Source organism: Macaca thibetana, chromosome X, assembly GCF_024542745.1.
Source record: "Macaca thibetana thibetana isolate TM-01 chromosome X, ASM2454274v1, whole genome shotgun sequence".
Classification (NCBI taxonomy): domain Eukaryota; kingdom Metazoa; phylum Chordata; class Mammalia; order Primates; family Cercopithecidae; genus Macaca; species Macaca thibetana.
The window spans coordinates 111,059,243-111,084,663 of NC_065598.1; the positions used below are offsets into that span (position 1 = coordinate 111,059,243).

Genomic DNA, 25,421 nt, shown 5'->3' on the forward strand with positions numbered 1-25,421 from the left:
TGAGTAAATGTAAGTAAAGTGTTTTCCTGAGTTTTGTGAGCCATTCTATCAGGCCAGTATAACCCTCTTATCAAAACCAGGTAAAATATCACAAATAAGGGAACTACAGGTCTAACATGGTGACTCACACCTGTAATTCCAGCACTTTGGAAGGCTGAGGTGAGCAGATTGCTTGAGCTCAGGAGTTCAAGACCAGCCTGGGCAACATGGTGAAACCCCGTCTCTACTAAAAATACAAAAAAAAAAAAAAAAAAAAAAAAAGCTGGGCGTTGTGGTGCACGCCTGTAATCCCAGGTACTCGGGGGGGCTGAGACAGGAGAATTGCTTGAACCTGAAAGGCAGAGGTTACAGTGAGCCGAGATCACACCACTGCACTCCAGCTTGGGTGAGAGAGTGAGACTCTATCTTAAAAAACAAACAAAAAAGCCTTTCTTTGTGGAATCACCATGGCGGCTGGGACCCTGTGCACATATCCTGAAAACTGAAGGACCTTCAAGGCCCTCATTGCTGCTCAGTATAGTGGGGCTCAGGTCCGTGTGCTCTCCACACCACACCATTTCCACTTTGGCCAAACCAACCTCACCCCTGAATTTCTCCGCAAATTTCCTGCCGGCAAGATTCCAGCATTTGAGGGTGACGATAAATTCTGTGTGTTTGAGAGCAATACCATTGCCTACTATGTGAGCAATGAGGAGCTGCAGGGAAGTACTCCAGAGGCAGCAGCTCAGGTGGCGCAGTGAGTGAGCTTTGCTGATAGCGATATAGTGTCCCCAACCAGTACCTGGGTGTTCCCCACCTTGAGCATCATGCAGCACAACAAACAGGCCACTGAGAATGCAAAGGAGGAAGTGAGGCGAATTCTGGGGCTGTTGGATGCTCACTTGAAGACAAGGACTTTTCTGGAGGACATTGTCTGACATCACAGTTGTCTGCACCCTGTTGTGGCTCTATAAGCAGATCCTAGAACCTTCTTTCTGCCAGGCCTTTCCCAATACCAACCGCTGTTCCTCACCTGCATTAACCAGCCTCAGTTCTGCACTGTCTTGGGGAAAGCGAAACTATGTGAGAAGATGGCCCAGTTTGATGCTAAGAAGTTTGTAGAGAGCCAGCCTAAAAAGGACACACCACGGAAAGAGAAGGGGTCACAGGAAGAGAAGCAGAAGCTCCAGGCTGAGCGGGAGGAGAAAAAGGTGGCTGCCCCTACTCCTGAGGAGGAGATGGATGAATGTGAGCAGGCGCTGGCCGCTGAGTCCAAGGCCAAGGACCTCTTTGCTCACCTGCCCAAGAGTACCTTGGTGTTGGATGAATTGAAGCTCAAGTTCTCCAACGAGGATACATTCTCTGTGGCACTGTCATATTTCTGGGAGCACTTTGATAAGGACGGCTGGTCCCTGTGGTACTCAGAGTATCACTTCCCTGAAGAACTCACTCAGACCTTCATGAGCTGCAATCTCATCACTGGAATGTTCCAGTGACTGGACAAGCTGAGTAAGAATACCATTGCCAGTGTCATCCTCTTTGGAACCAACAATAAGCAGCTCCATTTCTGGAATCTGGGTCTTCCGAGGCCAGGAGCTTGCCTTTCCACTGAGTCCAGATTGGCAGGTGGACTACGAGTCATACACATGGCAGAAACTGGATCCTGGCAGCGAGGAGACCCAGATACTGGTCTGAGAGTACTTTTCCTGGGAGACAGCCTTCCAGCATGTGCACAAAGCCTTCAATCAGGGCAAGATCTTCAAATGAACATCTCTTGCCATCACCTAGCTGCCTGAACCTGCCCTTCAGGGAGATGGAGGTCATTAAAGAAAACTGAACATTGAAAAAAAAAAACTTTTTTGGGGTTGTTATTGTTTTTATTTATTTATTTATTTTTATTTTTATTTCATTTTATTTTTTTGAGACAGAGTCTCGCTCTGTCTCCCAGGCCAGAGTGCAATGGCACGATCTCGGCTCACTGCAACCTCTGCCTCCCGGGTTCAAGCAATTCTCCTGCCTCAGCCTCCTGAGTAGCTGGGACTACAGGCACCCACTGCCACACCCAGCTAATTTTTTGTATTTTTTACTAGAGATGGGGTTTCACCGTGTTAGCCAGGTGGTCTCGATCTCCTGACCTCATGATCTGCCCGCCTCGGCCTCCCAAAGTGCTAGGATTACAGGCGTGAGCCACTGCACCTGGCCTATTTTATTTTATTTTATTTTATTTTATTTTATTTTATTTTGAGATGGAGTCTCACTCTTGTCGCCCAGTTCAGTGGCACAATCTTGGCTCACTGCAACCTCCGCCTCCCAGGTTCAAGCAGTTCTCCTGCCTCAGCCTCCCAAGTAGCTGGGATTACAGGCGCCCACCACCACGCCTGGCTAATTTTTATATTTTTAGTAGAGATGGGGTTTCACCATGTTGGACAGGCTGGTCTCGAACCCCTGACCTCAGGTAATCTGCCCAGCTTGGCCTCCCAAAGTGCTGGGATTACAGACGTGAGCCACTGCACCCAGTGAAAAAAACCTTTTTAACCTTTGCCAACGTGATACAGGAACAAACATATTTCAGTGCGGTTTTTAAAAGACAGCCCCAGCCTGGGCAATACAGCCAGACTTCGTCTCTACAAAAAATAAACAAAAACTAGCCAGGTGTGGTGGCACGCACGTGTAGTCCGCCTACTTGAGAGTCTGAGACAGAAGGATCACTTGAGTCCAGGAGGTTGAGGCTGGAGTGAGCTATGATAACACCACTGCACTTCAGCCTGGGCAACAGAGCAAGACACTGTCAAAAAAAAAAGAAAAAAAAAGGAAAAGAAAAAATAAAAAGAAAACTACAAACCAATATTTCCTATTAATGTGGATGCACAAACTATCAACAAAATACTAGAAAGTTGACTACAGTAGCATGTAAAAATAATTATACAATATAACCAAGTGTGATCTATCCCAGGAATACAATGTTCTTTTAACATCCAAAAATGAAATTATATAATACACTATATCAAGAAAAACCACAAAAATCACATGATTATCCCAATAGTTGCAGAAAAAAAAAATTGAGAAAATCTAACACCCCTTCATATAAAAATATTCAATAAACTAGGAATAGAGATAACTTCCTCATCCTCATAAAGGGCATCTGGGAAAAACCCAAAGCTAAAGCTGGGCATAGTGGCTCATGCCTATAATCCCAGCACTTTGGGAGACCAAGGTGTGTGGGACACTTGAGCTCAGGAGTTTGAGGCCATCCTGGCCAACGTGGCGAAACCGTGTCTCTATTAAAAATATAAAAATTAGCCGGGCGCGGTGGCTCACGCCTGTAATCCCAGCGCTTTGGGAGGCCGAGGCGGGCGGATCACAAGGTCAGGAGATCGAGACCACGGTGAAACCCCGTCTCTACTAAAAATACAAAAAATTAGCCGGGCGCGGTTGTGGGCGCCTGTAGTCCCAGCTACTCGGAGGCTGAGGCAGGAGAATGGCGTGAACCCGGGAGGCGGAGCTTGCAGTGAGCCGAGATCGCGCCACTGCACTCCAGCCTGGGGGACACAGCGAGACTCCGTCTCAAAAAAAAAAAAAAAAAATAAAAAAAAATAAAAATTAGTCGGGCATGGTGGAGGGTGCCTGTAGTTCCAGCTACTCAGGAGGCTGAGGCAGGAGAATCACTTGAATGCAAGAGGCAGAGGCTGCAGTGAGTTGAGATCATACCACTGCACTCCAGCCTGGACAACACAGTGAGACTCCGTCTCAAAAAAAAAAGTAGGCCAGGTGCAGTGGCTCACGCCTGTAATCCCAGTACTTTGGGAGGCCAAGGCGGGTGGATCACGAGGTCAGGAGATCGAGACCAACCTGACCAACATGGAGAAACCCCATCTCTACTAAAAATACAAAATTAGCCAGGTGTGGTGGCACATGCCTGTAATCCAAGCTACTTGGGAGGCTGAGGCAGGAGAATCGCTTGAACCCAGGAGGCGGAGGTTGCCATGAGCCGAGCTCATGCCATTGCACTCCAGCCTGAGCAACAAGAGCAAAACTCCATCTCAAAAGAAAAAAAGTTATGGGTACATAACTTTTATATACATTGTAGGTGTATATATTTATGGGTTACATGAGATGATTTGATATAGGAATGCAATGTGAAATAAGCACATCATGGATAACAGGGTATCCATTCCTTCAAGAATTTATCCTTTGAGTTATATACAATCCAATTATACTCTATAAGTTATTTAAAAATTTACAATTAAGTTATTTTTATTTATTTATTTATTTATTTGAGACGGAGTCTCACTCTATCTCCAAAGCTGGAGTGCAGTGGCGTGATCTTGGCTCACCGCCACATCCACCTCCCAGTTTCAAGTGATTCTCCTGCCTCAGCCTCCCAAGTAGCTTGGATTACAGGCACATACCACCACACCCGGCTAATTTTTGTAATTTTAGTAGAGACGGGGTTTCACCATGTTGGCCAGTCTGGTCTCAAACTCTGGACCTCAGGTGATCTGCCTGCCTTGGCCTCCCAAAGTGCTGGGATTACAGGCGTGAGCCACTGTGCCTGGCTACAATTAAGTTATTATTGGCGATAGTCACTCTATTGTGATATCAAATAGTAGGTCTTATTCATTCTTTCTATTTTTTTTTTTTTTTTGTATCCATTAACCATCCTCACCTCTGCCACAACCCCCCCACTATCCTTCCCAGCCTCTGGTAATCATTCTTCTACTCTCCATGTCCATTAATTCAATTGATTTTATTTTTAGATCCCCAAATAAGTAAGAACATGTGATGTTAGTCTTTCAGGGCCTCAATTATTTCACTTAACATGATCTCTGGTTCTATCCATGTTGTTGCAAATGAGTGGATCTCATTTTTTTTTTTTTATGGCTGCATAGTACTCTGTTGTGTGTATGTACCACATTTTCTTTATCCCTTCATCTGCTGATGAACACTTAGCTTCCCTCCAAATCTTAGCTATTGTGAACAGTGCTGCAACAAATATAAGAGTACAGATATCTACTGATTTTCCTCCTTTTGGTTATTTACCCAGCAGCGGGGTTGCTGGATCTTATGGTAGCTCAATTTTTATATTTTGAGGAACCTCCAAGCTGTTCTCCATAGTGGTTGTACTAATTTATATTCCCACCAAGAGTGTACTAATTTACATTCCCACCTTTTCTCCATATCCGCACCAGCATTCATTATTGTCTGTCTTTGGGACAGAAGCCATTTTAGCTGGATGGGATGATATCTCATTGTAGTTTTAATTTGCATTTCTCTGATGATCAGTGATGTTGAGCATCTTTTAAATGCTGTTGTCATTTGTATGTCTTCTTTTGAGAAATGTCTATTCGAATCTTTTGCCCATTTCTGGATCATATTATGATATTTTTTCCTATAGAGTTGTCTGAGTTCCTTACATATTCTGGTGATTAATTGCTTGTCAGAGGGGTAGTTTGCAAATATTTCTCTCATCCTATGGATTGTCTCTTCACTTTGGTTGTATCCTTTGCTGTGCACAAGCTTTCTAACTTGGTGTGATTCCATTTGTCCATGTTTGCTTCGATTGACTGTGCTTGTGCGGTATTGCTCAAGAAATCTCTGCCCAGACCAATGTCCTGGAGAGTTTTCCATATGTTTTCTTGTAGTAGTTTCATAGTTGGAGGTGTTAGATTTAAGTCTTTAATTCATTTTGATTTGATTTTTGTATATGGTGAGACATAGGAGTCTAATTTCATTCTTCTGCATATGGACATCCAGTTTTCCCAGCACCATTAATTGAAGAGACTGTCTTTCCCCAGCATATGTTCTTGGCACCTTGTCAAAAATGAGTTCACTATAGGTGTGTGAATTTGTTTCTGAGTTCTCTATTCTGTTCCACTGGTCTATGTGTCTGTTTTTGTGCTGGTACTATGCTGTTTTGATTATTGTAGCTCTGTAGTATAATTTGAAGTCAGCTAATGTGATTCCTCCAACTTTGTTCTTCTTGTTTAGGATAACTTTGGTTATTCTGGGTCTTCTGTAGTTCCACATAAATTTTATAATTGTTTTTTCTATTTCTGTGATGAATGTTATTAGTATTTTAATAGGGATTGCATCTAATCTGTAGATTGCTTTGGGTAGTATGAAAATTTTAACAATATTGATTCTTCCAAACCATAAACATGAAAAATATAGAACACTTCACAAATTTGCATGTTATCCATGTATCTTCTCTTTATCTTTCCAATTTTAGTATATGTGCTGCTGAAGTGAGCACAAGAAGCATGTTTGAGTGCTTAATTTGTGAGTGAGATTTGCTAGTTCTGACCTCTCCTCTGTGACCTAAGTGTTATGCCCATTTTACAAAGGAAATAACCTATGCATGGAATGAGTAAGAAACCGGCCTAAAATCGTGCCCAAATCAAGAGGTGGAACTGGGTTCCTCCTTGGGTCTGTTCAATTCTAAGTTTGTATTTGTAACGTCTGTGTCAACTGGCTATTTTTTAACTCAATAGCTGTCAGGATGATGCAAAGGACAAGAGTGAACTACTATTACTTCTGGCCTGTCAAACTGGCCAAGTGTAAAATCTTAATTTTACTCAGTTCTGGCCAGGGAGCAGCAAAGTACTTAGTCTCATCCACAGCAAGTGAATCCCTTGGTACAAGTTTTCTTGAAGGCAGTTGGCTTATTTGATAATCCTGCCTCACCAGGTAATTCCATACATGACACTTCATCTATGTGAAATGTTCAGATGTGTACACATTGTTTAATTATCTATGGAGATGTTCTTTAAACGCCTATACATCCACTGATTGACAAATAACCATAGTAGGATTGTATGGACAGAAAGCTCAGACAGACACCATCTAAGTAAATCAACTAAGGTTTACTTCTGCAAATGACATAGAAGAAAGGCATTGTAGTCGGGATACACAACTCAAAGATAAGCTGTGCTCTTGAGTGCAGAGATATAAGCATCTGAACTTCTGATCCTCATCAGGCAGCAAGGGTAGTGATGGTGGAATGATGGAAGGTGGAGACACAATTTTGCAGATGTAATACTTTAGTGAGTGAGAGCCATACCAGACCTTCTGGAAGCTAATGAGTCACATTACAAACAGAATAGGATAGGCTGGATATGTACCAGCAACCTCTGCATCAAAGTGGAGTGCCTCTCCTCAATCATAGGGTTGCACTCTATGTGTGTACTGTATGCATTATGACTACAAACTGCAGTGTAGCACATTATACTCAGGTTGAACAAAATCTTCATTTATCACTTCCAGCCTTCCCTAGGCCAACTCAGCCTGGTCCAAGTAAGTTTCTGAACTGTAAGCAGTTACCCAGAAGCCTCTGTGAATCAAGCATACAGTTTCTTAGAATAGATATAGTGCTCATCCTGCCCAACTTAAGTGCCAACCAATATATGATTCCGTAGTTGAATTATAATGTGATAAAATTATAAGAAAAAAAGTAGAATGTAGGCTCGGCATGGTGGCTCAACCTGTAATCCCAGCACTTTGGGAGGCGGAGGCAGTAGGATTGCTTAAGCTTAGGGGTTCAGGACCAGCCTGAGCAACATAGCAAGACCTCATCTTTACTTAAAAAAAAAAAAAAGTAGGATATAAATATTTATTTATGATATGGATAGATGTTAATGATATTCATAAAAATGAACAAAATAGCTTACGTAACTGCATGAATAAGACACTCCCATTAAAATATTCCTAACTGGGGCCAGGCGCGGTGGCTCACACCTGTAATCCCAGCACTTTGGGAGGCTGAGGTGGCCAGATCATGAGGTCAGGAGTTTGAGACCAGCCTGGCTAACATGGTGAAATCCCATCTCTACTAAAAATACAAAAATTAGCTGGGCGTGGTAGTGTGTGCCTGTAGTCCCAGCGACTCGGGAGGCTGAGGTGGAAGAATCGCTTGAACCCGAGAGGCAGAGGTTACAGTGAGCCGAGATCATGCCACTGCACTCCAGCCTGGGTGACAGAGTAAGACACCGTCTCAACAACAACAAAAAAAACAACAACAAAAAAATAGAAACAAAAACAAAAACAAACAAACAAAAAAAACAACAAAACAAAACAAAACAAAAAACAAAAACAAAAACTTAACTGAATGTATCTCATGCATAGGGAATTTCTGTCAGAGTCAAATGCAAATCTTCAAAGTGAATATCATGAGTCATAGGATTCACCCTTTTTCTCCTTCAGCATAATTTTCTGCATTTTTATAATGAGCATGTAATACTTTTAAATCAGAAATATAAAAAAACAATGTTTTAAAATTCTCAGCTGGAGGCGGTGGCTCACGCCTGTAATCCTAGCACTTTGGGAAGCCAAGGCGGGTGGATCATCTGAGGTCAGGAGTTCAAGACCAGCCTCAACATGGAGAAACCCCATCTCTACTAAAAATACAAAATTAGCCGGGCATGGTGGTGCATGCCTGTAATCCCAGCTATTCTGGAGGCTGAGGCAGGAGAATTGCTTGAACCTGGGAGGTGGAGGTTGCGGTGAGCCGAGATCGCACCATTGCACTCCAGCCTGGGCAACAAGAGTGAAACTCCGTCTCAAAAAATTAAAATAAAATAAAATAAAATTCTCACAATAAAATATAAGAAATTATTTTCTAAACCTGATAGAAAATCCATATTTATATAATAAAAGTTTGGCAGAGCTGATTAAATGGGGAAAAAAAAAAAAACTCTGTGTGATGAAAGACACCGTAAACAAAATACTAAACTCTGAAAAACATTTGCATTATAAAACCAGACAAAGTCTGGATTTACATAATATAATAGTGGCTCCCAAAAAATAAAATATTTAATGACAAACCACCATTGATTGTTGGTTTGTCAATAGGCCATTGATCCAAATGGGTCATTGATATGATCAGGAAACACACAGGAAATAAAACAAGCTATAAATATTTAAACAGATACTTTATCTGGCTAATGCTTATGGATATGCCTTTTTTTTCTTTCTTTTTATTTTTTATTTTTATTTTTATTTTTATTTTTTTGAGACAGGGTCTCACCCTGTTGTCCAGACTGGAGTGCAACGGTGATCTTGGCTCACTGCAACCTCTGACTCCCAGGTTCAAGCGATTCTCGTGCCTCAGCCTTCCAAGTAGTTGAGACTGTGGGTGTGCGCCACCATGCCTGGCTAATTTTTTTATTTCTAGTAGAGACGGGGTTTTGCCATGTTGGCCAGGCTGCTCTCCAATTCCTTGCTTCAAGTGATCCACCCACCTTGGCCTCTCAAAGTGCTGGGATTACAGGTGTGAGCCAATGTGCCCAGCCAGGGGTCTATGTCTTTTAAAAATACTACTGAAATATGGTTGTTCGTGTTCCACATTGGCAAAGGTTAAAAACAGATTTATAAGGCTGGGCACGGTGGCTCACACCTGTAATTCCAGCATTTGGGAGGCTGAGGTGGGTGGGTCACCTTAGTTGAGGAGTTCGAGACCAGCCTGGCTAGGATGGTCAACATGGTGAAATCCCGTCTCTACTAAAAACACAAAAAATTAGCCAGGTGCCTGTAATCCCAGCTACTCGGGAGGCTGAGGCAGGAGAATCGCTTGAACCCGGGAGGCAGAGGTTGCAGTGAGCCAAGATTATGCCACTGGACTCCAACCTGGGCAACAAGAGCAAAACTCTCTCTCCAAAGAAACAAACAAACAAAAACAAAAACAAAAAAACTGATTTATAATTCTTATTATTTTGAGGTTGTATAGAAAGGGTGACTTTCATATGGTTTTGGGGAGAATGCATATTGCTACTGAATATTTGTACTACTTTTTGGCAATTCTCTATGACATTTATTATTGGTTCAAAGACTAGTTATAGGTCCTAGTGGATGACAATGATCATAATCATAATCATAAACAAATACTTATCTAGTGTTTCCTGTGTGCAAGCTAATATCCTTGGCACTTTATATATATATATATTAATTTAGTTACCGCAATAACTCTATAAAGTATGACAAGGTACATAAACTGTCATCCCTATTTCACAAATAAGGAAATTTAGGTATAGGGAGCTTAGTGATTTCCTAACATTTCCACAGGTAGTTAAGTGGCAGAGCTGGACTTTGACTCCCAAAGTATGAACTCCTATCCATTCTGTGCGGTGCCTCTTAATCTCTGTATTTCTGAGCACCCCTGTGATATTTTATTAGGTTGTTATTGTGGCCTAGAGAAAATCATTAAATCTCAGTGGTATGTGACAGTAAACATCTTTTTTGCTCACACATCTGCAGATTGCCTGGTAGTTGGTTGGCTGATTTGAGCCAGGTTCAGCTAGATGGCTGCAAGGCTGGGTCTGGGTGTGCTCTACATATCTCTCATCTTTTTAGAATCAGTAGGCTAGCCAAGGGATGGTGATGACAGAGGGAAAAAGAGAGCAAGTAGAAAAACTACAATGCCTCCTGTGTCCTAAGTTCAGAATTGACATGCTGTCATTTTTGCTTATATCCCTTTGGCCAGTGACAATCATATGTCTGAGCCTAATATGAAAGAGACAGGACCAAGTGGAGTGGCTCACATCTCTAATGCCATTACTTTGGTAGACTGAGGTGGGAGGATCACTTAAGCCTAGAAGATCGAGGCTGCAGTGAGCTGTGATTGCGCCACTGCCCTCCAGCCTGAGTGACAGAGACCTTGTGTCAAAAACAAATAAATAGTTAGGGAAATACACTCCAATTCTACTGAGAGACATACAAAGATACATGACAAAACGTGTGGATACAATGAGGCGGTGAAGAAGTGGGACCAATGATTCCATCTGCCAAAGACACCATCATGATAGTTTTCATTTCTGACTTAACCGAGCCTAACATGACATCATGTTAGATGTTGTGCTCACCTGTAATTTATTTGCCCTATACTTCCTTTCCTTTCCCTGTTCATGTGTTCCACTGCTGCCTGTTTTATCCAGAAGTTTATTCATATGCAGTTGTATGGTAGATACATCTGTGTATGGTAAACATGCCTGACAGCAATAACTTAAGCATACTGTGAGAATGACCCTGTATGGCAGATGCACCTGAATGCATGTTTAGAGTTCTGAGCTTATAAATCTGGTAGGGGCCAACACGGAGATTCATTACTTATCTATAAGGAACATCTGAGCCTCCCACTACCCTCTCCTGTGGAATGCAGGCTGTATGGGGGCCTTTTGTTTTGGAGGTTCGTAGGGGGACGATACTAGGTGAAAATGCTATATGAACTACATGCTGTTTGCAGCCTTTGTGGTTCTCCTGCCCAATCCACCACCACTAGGCTGTGTGGTTCTCCTGTCTAGCCTGCTGCCGCTGGATCATCCCTGTGTGTAACACTACTTAAAGATGGTAAAATAATCAAAATTACTTTTGAGAATGTATTTCCTATGTTATTGTAGTGGAATGGATGGTAGTCCCCAACAGGAAATGCCCATGTCCTAATTCCTAGAACCTGTGAGTATTACTTTACATGGCAAAATACATGATTATGTTAAGGATATTAAGAGAAGGAGCTTATCCTGGATTATTTGGGTGGACCCTAAATGCATTCAAATGTGAACCCTGAAAGAGCCAGTCCTCTAAGATGGACGCTGAGTGGCTAACTGGGCCTAAATTAAAAACAGAGCCAACAGGCCATTTGCTTACTAGAGGTCACGCACATAATTTGCAGTCCTGGAAAACTCCATGCTCGCTTAACTTTGGGACTTTCATAACTGTCTGTTCCTGTTTATGTTGCCAGAATCAGCCAATAGACTGTGACCTGTGTGGACCAATCAGAACTGAGCAAGTCAAGGAATTAGAACTGAGCAAGTTTGCTTTCTTTATTTACATAAGTGGACCAGAATGGGAAACTTGGGTGGAACTTTGTCTATAAAGGATAATCACTCTTCCACTCAGGGCACTCTCAGTTAAAGGAAGGCAAAAAAATAAAATAAAATAACCCTCCCTTCTCTCTGAATGCATCTTTGTTTTATACAGAAGACTGTGTCTCCCTGGTTTGCAAACTGTTTACTGGAATAAAGTCTCTTTTGGTTTTCTTAAAAGAAAATCTTTTTCAGTAGACTTTTTGACACTTATGAGAGGTAGGGGAATTTACAGACATACAGAGGGGAAGGCTATGAGAACACGGAGTAGAGAGAGAGGTGGCCACAAACCAATTAATGCCAACAACTACCCAGAAGCTGGAAGAGACAAGGAACAATTACTCTGCTAGGACGTCCAAAGAAAGTGTCGCCCTGCCAACACTTTGACTTTGAACTTCTGGACTCCAAAACTGTGAGAGATAAATTTTTGTTGCTTGGAGCCACCTAGTTTATAGGAATTTTGTATGAAAGCCCTGAAAAACTAATACAATTATCATTACACCACTTTAATAATTTATCTTTGCCTTCTACATGAATTTAATATTCTCTATAGACTTTCTATTTATTGAGATATTGTATTGATAACATGTGAGCTCACAAAGGAAATAAAAAATGAGCAGTCATATTCTCTAACATTATACAATACTTATACATGGCTAATCAGCTTTCTTTTATGCTTTTTTTTTTTTTCTGAGATAGAATCTTGCTCTGTTGCCCAGGCTGGAGTGCAGTGGCATGATCTTGGCTCACTGCAACCTCCGCCTCCTGGGTTCAAGTGATTCTCCTGCCTCAGCCTCCTGAGTAGCTGGGATTACAGGCACCTTCCACCATGCCTGGCTAATTTGTGTATTTTTTAGTAGAGATGGTGTTTTACCATGTTGCCCAGGCTGGTCTCAAAATCCTGGCCTCAAGTGATCCACCCACTGTGGCCTCCCAAAGTGCTGAGATTATAGGTGTGAGCCACCATGCCCAGCCAGCTAATCACTTTTCACTCATTAATGATCACCAGTGGACCAAAGTCATCAAAAACTATTTAAAGTTTTGCCTTGATGAGTTGATTCTCTTCAAGGAGAATTCTCATGTAGTTCAAGAATCAACATATGTAATTGAGTCTTACACATTTATTTCTGTTTCACTCCATAAGACAGAGCAGGTGGGGATCCTGGAGAGTAGGTCTCTCAACAAAGGTGGTGGTAGAGGAGGTCTCCAAAGGTGATGGTGATGATGATGGTTTACCACTTAGCTCAGGTAAAGGAGTTGGAGGAAGAGTAAAAACTCCTCTGGGAAGAGACGGTGGTGGTAGAGACGGTGGTGGGGATGGCCCTCTATCTGCCTGTGGAAGTAGTGGAAAAGATCCTGAAATCTATGAACAGCCTGAGAGTCCATGCTCCTGTAATACAAATAGCCAAATGTTTAAATGCTTGCAATACAATATGCAGGCCAGAATATATAACAGTAGATGTTTGTGGGCTTTTAAAGAGATTATACACTAAACTTTAATTTATTAACTTTCAAGGACCTAACAGTATCAGTATATGGAAAAGACTTGTGTAGACATATAATAAGCATTTTAAACTCAACATAATGACTATTCCTGCTAACACTCGAATGCTAGGAAAGTTGGTATCCTCATCAAAGGCCCTGTGAAATATTACTACAAAATAATGACAAATTAGATTTCATGATAAACATATGCAAAAAAATACTCTATATGGCTTGGACCTGTTAGAATAGTTGGTTCAAATATGGATAATTAATATAATACAAGGTCATTAGTCTGATACCCTTGGGAGCCAAATAAGTTTATACAAAGATTCTGTCTCATAGTGTCAGTGACCTAGCTGTCTAATAATAGTAACAATGAATAGAAAGTAACATCCATTTGCATGGTAATATATACTTGTCAAAGCTTTTAGATCTATCATCTGTTTTGATCCTCATTATAACCCTGTAATGTAGGTTGGGCAAATAGTTTCATTTCACTGCTTGTAGATGAGGAAACGAATTCCAAGTTTGAGTAAATGGACAAAGGTCACACAGTGTGAAACATGATCAAAATTTGAATGCAATTCCTCACACATCTAATTCAGTTCCCTTTCTACTATAAAAGACTACCTCATCATAAATGCATGTAATTTGTCATGAGCTGAGGACAGAACCTTCAAGAATGTCCTATTGAGGGGTAAAATGAGGGAGAGTAACTGAATTCTCAGAAATAAAAAAGGGGCCAGGTGCCGTGGCTCACGTCTGTAATCCCAGCACTTTGGGAAGTTGAGGTGGGCAGATCACCTGAGGTCAGGAGTTCGAGACCAGCCTGACTAATATGGTGAAATCCCATTTCTACTAAAAATATAAAAATTAGCCGGGCATGGTGGGGGGCACCTGTAATTCCAGTTAAGGCATAAGAATCACTTGAACCTGGGTAGCACAGGTTGCAGTGAGCTGAGATCTCACCACTGTGCTCCAGCCTGGGTGACAGAGCGAGACTCTGTCTCAAAAAAAAAAAAAAAAAAAGTAAAAAAGGAAGTTGGAGGATAGGAAAAAAAAACTTCATTGTAAAGAAATGATCAGATACTATGAAGTGAACTAGAGTGAGGCTAGGAAAAGGCCACTGGATTGTGTCATTTGGAGTTCAATGCTGACTTTTGCTTAACTTACTTTTCAATAAAATGGTAGAAACAAACTAATTCAATCAACAAACACCTAGTGAGCATCCACTATGTTAAAATGCAATCTTCACTTTCTGCATATTCCCTGCAAAGGAGAGTGTCTTGAGGAGAATGTTTCAGCATCTCTAAAAGTGAAGACTACCTAGTGAAGATTTTTAGCATGCATGGTACCTTTCCTCAAAGAGAAAGTAGCTGGATGTATAAAGTTTAAAGGTTTTTAAAATATAAAATATAGTATTTGAGATTCACACAGGTATACAGAGGGCTTTGGGATTATTAAAATGTAAGGATTTTCTTTTCTTTTTGAGATGAGGTCTTGCATATGGCCCAATTTTCTTTCTTTCCTTCCTTCCTTCCTTCTTCTTCTTCTTTTCTTTCCTTCCTTCCTTCCTTCCTTCCCTCCCTCCCTCCCTCCTTCCTCCTTCCTTCCTTCCTTCCTTCCTTCCTTCCTTCCTTCCTTCCTTCCTTCCTTCCTTCCTTCTTTCTTCTCTCTCTCTTTCTTTCTCTTTCTTTCTTCTCCTGAGATGGAGTCTCACTCTGTTGCCCAGGTTGGAGTGCAATGGCGCAATCTCGGCTCACTGCAACCTCCGCCTTCCAGGGTGAAGCGATTCTCCCACCTGAGCCCCTCGAGTAACTGGGATTACAGGCACCCGCCATCATGCCTGGCTAATTTTTTTTGTATTTCTGTAGAGATGGAGTTTCACCATGTTAGCCAGGCTGCTCTCAAACTCCTGACCTCAGGTAATCCACCCCACCACGGCCTCCCAAAGTGCTGGGATAACAGGCATAAGCCACCGTGCCCAGCTCCAATTTTCCAATTTTCTTTCTTTTCTTTTCTTTTTTCTTTTTTCTTTTCTTTTTTTTTTTTTTTTGAGACGGAGTTTCACTCTTGTCACCCAGACTGGAGTGCAATGGCGCGATCTCAGCTCACTGCAACCTCTGCCTCCTGGGTTCAAGCGATTCTCCTGCCTCTGCCTCCCGAGTATCTGGGATTACAGGCATGTGCCACCACGCCTGGCTAATTTTTTTGTATTTTTAGTAGAGACGGGGTTTCTCCATGTCGGTCAGGCTGGTCTCAAACTCCCGACCTCAGGTGATCCTCCCGCCTCTACCTCCCAAAGTGCTAGGATTACAGGCGTGAGCCACCGTGCCCAGCCAATTTTCTTTCTAAAAGGAAATATTGTGGACCCAATTATTCACATCATCATAACAATTTTTTCTCTAAACAAGTTTTGTGGCTAGGTGTGATGGTTCATGCCTATAATTCCAGCACTTTGGGAGGCTGAGGCAGGAGGATCACTTAAGGCCAGGAGTTTGAGACCAGCCTGGGCAACATAGTGAGACCCTGTCTCTACAAAATATTTTCAAATTAGCCAGGTGTGGGGTTCTATGTTCTTGCAGAACATACTGGAGGCTGAGGAGGGAGGATCACTTGCGCCTAGGAGGTTGAGGCTGCAGTGAGCCTTGATCATGCCACTGCCCTCTGGCTTGGGCAACAGAGTGAAGTTCTGTCTAAAAACAAACAAACAAACAAACAAACAAACAATTTTGCTTGTTTAATATGTTGCCAGAAAACATTCAGGACAGTTTAGTAATGCCTGGGTCTTTTCCACACATGAAAATGGTTGATTGTCTTAAAAAATAAAATCCATAGAGTTGTTTTTTTTCCTATAGAGTTATTTAAAAGAAAATGAGAATTTGCCAAAAAGTCTGCTACTAGTCATATTTTACTTCCATCTAACAAGATAATTTCCTACCATAGATCTCAATGTGACATGACACAATACATATCTAGTTTCATTACCTTGGTTCAATGTTGCTGGGGTTCTGTTCTGAGTTTCTTGATTTTTTCTTCCTTTTCTTACTTCTTGGCTTGAGGTTAGGATTGGGCTCTGAATTCTTCATTTGTCTGCAATGATCACCACCATAAACATACACTTAATAATGTATTTTCAGGAAATCTCTAAGCAATATTACATATGAAATACATAGAGCATTTTTTGCTCCTTTAATTTTCGTTTTTTTTTTTTTTTTTTTTTTTTTTTTGAGACGGAGTCTCACTCTGTCACCGAGGCTGGAGTGCAGTGGCACTGTGTCGGCTCACTGCAACCTCCGTCTCCTGGGTTCAAGCAATTCTCCTGCCTCAGTCTCCTGAGTAGCTGGGATTACAGGCATCCACCACCACGCCCGGCTAGTTTTTGTATTTTTAGTAGAGATGGGGTTTCACCATGTTGGCCAGGCTGGTCTTGAACTCCTCAGCTCAGGTGATCTGCCTGCCTCAGCTTCCCAAAGTGCTGGGATTACAGGCGTGAGCCACCTTGCCCAGCCGCTCCTTGAATTTTCACACCCTCACTTATTGACTATTTTCATGACAATTAAGTACTCATGTAGGGGTGGGGCTAGTGCTAGTGGTAGAAGTGGCAGTAATGAGGAAACAGATTCCCAACTAAAGGCAAACCGTCATGTTTTCATTCCTAGAAAAAAAAAATCAGCCTTGGTAACATGGTGAAAACCTGTCTCTATGAATAATAAAAAAAAAAAAGAAGAAGAAGAGAAAAAAAACCGAAAAATAAATTAGCCAGGTGGGGTGGTGTGCACCTGTGGTCCCAGCTATTCAGGAGGCTAAGGTAGGAAGATCCCTTGAGCCTGGGTGGGGGTTGAGGCTGCAGTGAGTCAAGATCATGCCACTGCACTCCAGCCTGGAAGACAGAATGAGACCCTGTCACACGCACACACACACACACACACACACACACACTCACACACACACACACAAAAAAAAAAAGGAAAAAGAAAAGCATGGGTGGACCAAACATTTTTCTGCATTTATCATGGACATTTTAACTGTTTTATGTTGAAATTCAGATCTTAGAAATAAACATGGTTTTTACATGTTTTATGCCGTACATACACAAAGTCCTGGAAACAACCGAAATGTCCAGGAACTGATGAATGAATTAGCAAACTGTCACATATCCATACAATATAATACTCATCAACAACAAAAATGAACCACTCATACATACAACAACATGGATGAGTCTCAGAAGCATGGTGCTGAGTGAAAGAAATTAGAAACAAATGGATCATTATTCGACGATCCCAAGTATATGATACTATAAAAAACCAACACTATATGCATAGAAATTAGATCAGTGGTTGCCAGGGGCTGGAAGTAGGTTGAAGGCATTGAAATACAAAGAAACCCAAGGGAATTTTCTGGGCGTCATAGAAAGATTCCATATCTTGATTGTAACGGTAGATAAATGACTACATGTATTTGTCAAAATTCATACAACTCTGTACACCTTGAAAGTGAATTTGACAATAGGTGAATTATACCTCAACAGAAATAAAAGCATATGTTCACACAACATGTGTTCCCACACACAAAGGTACCTAACAGCTTTATTTGTAATGATCAAAAACTGGAAATATCTCAAATGTCCATTGACAGGAAAACAGACAAACTGTGGGGTATCTATATAATGGAACACCACTCAGCAACGAAAGAAATGAATCATTGATGCACTCTTGGATGAATAACAGAATAACCATTCCAAGAGAAACAGGCCAGACAAAAAAAAGAGCACACTCTATCATTCTGTTTATTTGAAACTCCAAAAACCTATTAAATTTTTTATAGTGATATACAACAGATCAGTGACTGCCAGGGGAAGGCAGGGCAGGGAATGGTATGAGGGGAGGATTGCAAAGGGGAAAGAGTAGTTTCTGAGGTGTTGGATATTTTGAGTATCTTGACATGGTGACAGTATCACAGATGTATACATACATAAAAATGTATCAAATTAGAGCTGGGCATGGTGGTTTACACCTGTAATCCCAGCACTTTGGGAGGCCGAGGAGGACAGATCACCTGAGGTTGGGAGTTCAAGACCAGCCTAACCAACACAGAGAAACCCCATCTCTACTAGAAACATACAAAATTAGCCAGCCGTGGTGGTGCATGGCTGTAATCCCAGCTATTCCGGAGGCTGAGGCAGGAGAATTGCTTGAACCCAGGAGGCGGAGGTTGCAGTGAGCCGAGATTGCACCATTGCACTCCAGCCTGGGCAACAAGATCAAAACTCAGTCTCAAAAAAAACCAAAAAACAAAAACAAAAAAGTATCAAATTATACATGTCATTCTATTATTTATAAATTTATTTTTATAGAGTTACTTATAAATAACTTCATTGTATTTTACAGTATGTATGATTATATCATACAAAATATATATACACACGTTTATATTATTTTATTTAAAGACAGGGTTTTGCCCTGTTGTTCAGGCTGGTCTGTAACTCCTGGGCTCAAGCGATCCACCTGCCTCAGCCTCCCAAAGTGCTGGGATTACAGGCGTGATCCACTGTGCCCGGTCCAACATATTTCTTGAACTACTTATCAACTGATAGATATTTCACTTGTTTACAGTGCTTCACTATAATGCTACAAAAAAATATCCTGTGGTTATGTTTTAGGTCCAGAAATATAAAGTACTGTATAACTGAAACAATATTGAAAACTCCTACAAAAGAGAAAGAGTAAAATATGTGGTAAGAGTAGATTATTAAGTAAAACAATAATATCTAATATATAGTATGCTTTACCTTTTATGAACTTTCCACTGCTGTTTTTGTTCACTTTCTTCAACTTTTGCTAAGTCCATGCAAGAATTATTAAGATTAAACAAAAGCAATTAGAAATTATGTCACCTCCCTTAGGCAAGGTGGCTGCTAGCCGATAACTCTACTATGCAGGCTATTATTTTTATGTAATTGCCAATAAAGAGAAATTGACCTATACCACATATAAAACATAAGCTACCATATATTCTTTCTTAGATAACTTACTGAATAGAGATTGTCAAGACCACACATCCATGAATATATTTGACCACATTTTTACTATTTTAAAATGATTTAACATATGTTAAACTTTTATGATTATAGAATTCTTTAAAATTTCTTTTATAATTTATTACGGGTTAAATGTGTCAAAGACTCCATGTTTAAAATGGTTAAGACTCAAATGACCCTGAAACTAAAAGCAATGAGAAAAGGATACACAATAACACTCATTAACTCAGGATTCCTAGTGAAAGATTTTGCTTACATAACATTGGATCGTGGTAGGAAGTATACGCATATAACGAAAGGAACTCAGGAACATTCAAATCGTCCAGGTGAATGTTTTTTCTTTCAATACATCTATAATTGCCTTAATAATAATATAGTCCTAGTTAAACATAAACATGACATAGTATGACATAAATAACTAATCTCTTTGGAGCAATAATGTAGGTTTCATCACTGTGCATACATAGGGATACGGAACATTGGAATGTCATGGATATGTCTGCTATCTTTATTGCACTGATTCTTTCACAGCTGTCACCTATGGCAATATTTATCAAATGGTACACTTTAAATAAGGGCAGCTTCTTGTCTGTCAATTTTTTTTTTTTTTTTTTTTTTTTGAGACGTAATCTCGCTCAGTCGCCCAGGCTGGAGTGCAGTGGTGCGATCTCGGCTCACTGCAAGCTCCGCCTCCCGGGTTCACGCCATTCTCCTGCCTCAGCCTCCCGAATAGCTGGGACTACAGGCGCCCGCCACCACACCAGGCTAATTTTTTTGTATTTTCAGTAGAGACGGGGTTTCACCGTGTTAGCCAGGATGGTCTCGATCTGACCTCGTGATCCGCCCGCCTCGGCCTCCCAAAGTGCTGGGATTACAGGCGTGAGCCACCATGCCCGGCCTTGTCTGTCAATTATACCTGCACTACTACAGCTTACAAAAAAAGAAAATCTGTGTGGCTGGGGCAAACAACTAAGTAGAAAAGCAGTAAGTGATGAGGGCAGAGTAACCATATCTTGTTGACAACCAGTTGTCGCTGGTTCTTATTTTAATTCTAATTTTAAGGGAAAGCACTGGAGAGTTTTAGGCAGGGGACTGATATGATTCGAATGATGGAAGACACAAGAATCATATATATGTATGAAATTGGAAAACACTGAGCTCTTTGGAGAGGTCCATAGGTGTCCTTGAGGTTCCTGAATTTGTGTGTATGTGCACATCTGCTTTTTATAAAAATTCCCACACCATTCACCAGCTTCTCAAAAAGCTCCTTGAAAATAAAATATCGGCCAGGCACGATGACTCACGCCTGTAATCCTAGCACTTTGGGAGGCCAAGATGGGCAGATTGCCTGAGGTCAGGAGATCAAGAGCATCCTGGCTAACATGGTGAAAACCCGTCTCTACTAAAAAAGGTACAAAAAATTAGCTGGGCGTGGTGGCGGGCGCCTGTAGTCCCAGCCACTTGGGAGGCTGAGGCAGGAGAATTGCGTGAACCCGGGAGGCGGAGCTTGCAGTTAGCAGAGACTGTGCGCCACTGCACTCCAGCCTGGGTGACAGAGCGAGACTCCGTCTCAAAAAAAAAAAAAAAAAAAAAAAAAAAAATTAGCGGGGCGTGGTGGCAGGCACCTGTGATCCCAGCTACCTCGGGAGGCTGAGGCAGAGAATCACTTGAATCCAGGAGGTGGAGGTTGCAGTGAGCCGAGATTGTGCCACTGCACTTTAGCCTGGGCAACAGAGTGAGACTATGTCCGAAAAAAAAAAAAAAAAGAGAGAGAGAGAAAGAAAACACTAAGAAACACTCATTTATTGGACCATCATTGTAGTTGAGGTAATTGAAACCTAGAGAAGTAAAATGATTGGTTCAAAACCAGGGTGACAAGTTGATGAAGTCATAATGGGTTTATGACGCTGACTACCCTCTCTCACCTGGTCCCCTTATCTCTTCCTGCCCCCAGTGCTTTTTTTTTTTTCTTTTTTTTTTTCCTTTGAGACAGAGTCTCGCTCTGTCACCCAGGCTGGAGTGCAGTGGCGCGATCTCGGCTCACTGCAAGTTCCGCCTCCTGGGTTCACGCCATTCTCCTGCCTCAGCCTCCCGAGTAGCTGGGACTACAGGCGCCCGCCACCACACCTGGCTAATTTTTTTGTGTTTTTAGTAGAGACGGGGTTTCACCATGTTAGCCAGGATGGTCTCCATCTTCTGACCTTGTGATCTGCCCGCCTCAGCCTCCCAAAGTGCTGAGATTACAGAATACTTTTGATAAATAAAACACAATCATAAAGACCTGGCACACAGCCCAACAAGCCAATGTCTGCTGAACCTTGGCTTCAGGGTTTGCCCAAGTCATCAAGAGAGTGTGTGTGCTGATCCATTCGAGATTGGAAGCCAACAGAAAGGTTTGAAAGTACTCTAATGACTTTCACATGAAATGTGTATAACTTTCTAAATTGCCTACAATAAGCATGTATTATTAAAACCACAAAGAAGAATACATCATAAAAAATAAACTATTTACCTTTGATTGTTACTGTGAACCTACTCTGTGCTATGGAGAAAAGAATAATATATAATTGGCATGCTACAGCTGTAGTTTTCTTTCTTGAAATGCACCACAAATAAGTTTATGCTGGATCATTACCAACAGCAATTTCAGTAAGTTGTAAATAAAACTGCTTAACCAGAAGGCCACACAGCAGAATGCACCTCATATGGGAAGGTTCACACAGCCTTCAGAGATCCCAGGGTAGAATGCCAGGAGGGTCCTTTTTTCAGCAATCCAAGGAGACAAACAGGATCACCTCGAATTGTTTCCCAGCTCTACAGTTTATAGAAATATCAGGCTATTTTGATAGCTTTGCAAGGTCCCAGGTTACTAAAATAACCCTGCCTTTCATTGCTCAATGTTGAGCATTGAGAACATGGCTATGATGCAAGTCAAAGCCTAATGAATATACGGTTTCTACCAAACCTCCATGGTACCAGTACAAACTGGATGAAAATATTTCAGAAAGTTACACTTCCAAATATAAAGGCATTTAGCTCTAGTTAAATATTGACCTTTTCTGGGGCTTTCAGTTTAATCTGAGTTCAGCAGTGTTAGAACTTATCAAATAGGTTATTTTCAACTACACAGGGAGAACTCTCATCATCATCATAATTAACAGCTCTAACCATAGGATATACACGGACACAGTGCCTAACCAGATATTAAGAGAGGAAGTTCAGTGAGGGATGTACCTTTAAAAATGAGTCTATTGTACAGAAGGGAGTAAAACACAATCAAAGGATAATTGAGAATTGTGTTATATACATATCAGATGCGGGACATCAGTGTCTGATCTTCCTCTGTGCTTGAAATCTGGGTCCACACCGCCACAGGGCCACACCAGCTGTAAATGATAGTCTTCTATTTTCTTAAAATCGTGTGACCTGAAAATGAAAGAAAACATTGTTGAATTCCTTTGCCACAGACACAAACCAATTTCCCTAAGTAAGTATTCAGCAAGAAAAAAAAAAAAACAGTATTTTTAACTATTTAAAATATAGCAAGGGCCAACATATAGCAATGGCTCACGTCTGCAATCCCAGCACTTTGGGAGGCCAAGACAGGCAAATTGCTTGAGCCCAGGAGTTTGAGACCAGCCTGGACAACATAGCAAGACCTCATCTCTATTTAAAAATAAAGTAAAATAAAATAAAAACATAACAACAACAATTTTAAAAACCCTCCAAACCACTACACACCCTTAGGAGAAATTAGCCTAAGGCTGAAGCTGGTCTGGCCTTTATAGGGCCACACCTATTGTGATGTAATCAACTATGACCAATTAGTAACCTCGTATGGTAATGTCTGGGATTCAGACTTGTGGTCAAAGATACTGAACAGGCTTTTCTGCTTACTTAAGGCATTGTTCCTTTTCTGAAGTTAATGAAATAAATAATCTCTTAGGTCCACATCCAAACACACGGAAATGTGTTCTCACCTGTAGCTTATTGATTCCAATCATGGTTGAGTATCCTGACGTTGGGTGCAAAGCAACAGTTTGCAATTCATACAGCATTGTTACTCAAGTAGCTATAAACACCTTACAAAACTGGACTGTATCACTTAAGAAGTGAGAGGTTATTGCAAGGACCTGTTTATAAGTATTCCCAAAACATCCATTTTATAGAAGCATACACAGTTACTATTTGTGGCTATAGCCTCAATTTGTTCAAAGCATCAAAGGTCTGAAACCATGTCCTAATTGTGTGAACCATGAAGGTAACTGTGGCCTTTAATCCTGAACAATTCACATTGCCAAACAACAACGCAGCATCCCTTGCATCAAAATTGGGGGAACATTACTATTTGTCAGTGATGAATACATTGACAGGGAAAAATCCATGGGAAGCTTAGGATACTCTCTCTCATTGCAACCCCCATCCCCAGATATCCACAGAGCTCCTACATCTCCTCCCTCAGATCTTTCCTCTGGTGTCTCCTTCTCAGCGAGGCCTTAACAGCACAATCTATCCAGAAGTGCAAATCCCACACCCACCCCACAGTGTTCCCCTTCCCCGCTCAGTTTACTGTGTAGCACATATGACTATAATGATACATACGCATCTTATTGATCCTATTTTATCAGTCTCCTCTACTAGAATGTGAGCGCCACGTGAATTGGGACTTTTTTGGTTTTTTTGGTCTATGTCCTGACTGTACTTTCTACATTAAGAACATGATGAACTTATACTAGGTGTTCAACAAATGTTTGCTGAATAAATTAATGAAGGTCACCTTTGTTCACCAGTCCTAATCTTTATGCCATTCCCAGAAACGACCTTGTAAACAGTATAGTGCACTTCTTTCAGAACTTCCTTCTACTTATTACATTCCGATTCAAAGGCCCAATAAAAATCAATACCTTGTACCTCAATTAAGCTGCTGAATATTTTTAAAATACTTTAAACAAAAATCACCTTTCTTCAATCCTCTCTAGAAACCCAAGAAATTATAGCTCTGTGAATGTGACCATAATCAACTCTTTTTATTTATTTATTTATTTATTTATTTATTTATTTATTTATTTATTTTGAGACAGAGTCTCACTCTGTCGCCCAGGCTGGAATGCAGTGGCATGGCCTCACCTCACTGCAACCTCTGCCTCCTGAGTTCAAGCAATTCTCTGCCTCCTCAGCCTCCTGAGTAGCTGGGATTACAGGTGCCCACCACCACGCCCAGCTAATTTTTGTATTTTTAGTAGGGACGGGGTTTTACCATGTTGGACAGGCTGGTCTTGAACTCCTGATCTCGTGATCCACCCACCTTGGCCTCCCAAAGTGCTGGGATTACAGACGTGAGTGCCTGGGGGTATTTTTATATTTTTAAGACAGGGTCTCATTTCGTTGCCCAGACTGGAGTGCAGTGGTGCAATCTTGGCTCACTGCAGCCTTGACCTCCCAGGCTCAAATGATCCTCGCACCTCAGCCTGATGAGTAGTGGGGATTACAGGTACACACCACCATACCCACCTAATTTTTATAAAGATGAGGTTTTGCCATGTTGTCCAGGCTGGTCTCCAACTCCTGAGCTCAAGCAATCGGCCCACCTCAGCCTCCCAAAGTGCTGAGATTACAGGCCTGTGCCACTATACCCAGCCCAACTCTTTTATTTGTGATATTTTCACTCACAGTTCTCAATAATATACTCAAACTCCAATTTGGTTGTTCTTGTTTACTCTTTATTATGGACAATTTCAAAGCTGATAGAAGAATGTATCAAAATTTCATGTACCCACCAACCAGCTTCAACAATAATCATCGTTTTCGCTTTTTTTTTTTTTTTTTTTTTTTTTTTTTTTTTTTTTTTTTTGAGACAGAGTCTTGCTCTGTCGCCCAGGCTGGAGTGCAGTGGTGCGATCTTGGCTCACTGCAACCTCCACCCCTGGGTTCAAACAATTCTCCTGCCTCAGCCTCCCAAGTAGCTGGGATTATAGGCGTCTGCCCCCATGCCCGGCTAATTTTTGTATTTTTAGTGGAGACGGGGTTTCACCATATTGGCCAGGATGGTCTTGAAGTCCTGA

General features: G+C 41.4%; 1 long non-coding RNA gene and 2 pseudogenes across 1 annotated transcript; 1 reads left to right on the forward strand and 2 right to left on the reverse strand.

Annotated features, from left to right (window-relative positions):
• The first annotated feature begins 446 nt into the window (after positions 1–446).
• On the forward strand, positions 447–1,746 carry LOC126946621 (elongation factor 1-gamma-like; annotated as a pseudogene).
• A 4,394-nt stretch (positions 1,747–6,140) lies between these two features.
• Positions 6,141–6,232, reverse strand: LOC126946996 (uncharacterized; annotated as a pseudogene).
• A 6,712-nt stretch (positions 6,233–12,944) lies between these two features.
• Positions 12,945–22,780, reverse strand: LOC126946632 (uncharacterized). The gene is made up of 4 exons (XR_007722724.1): positions 22,594–22,780; positions 19,111–19,159; positions 16,305–16,409; positions 12,945–13,221 (listed from the first exon to the last, which is right to left on the reverse strand). It is a non-coding gene; the product is annotated as an uncharacterized LOC126946632 (long non-coding RNA).
• Between the last annotated feature and the right edge of the window lie 2,641 nt (positions 22,781–25,421).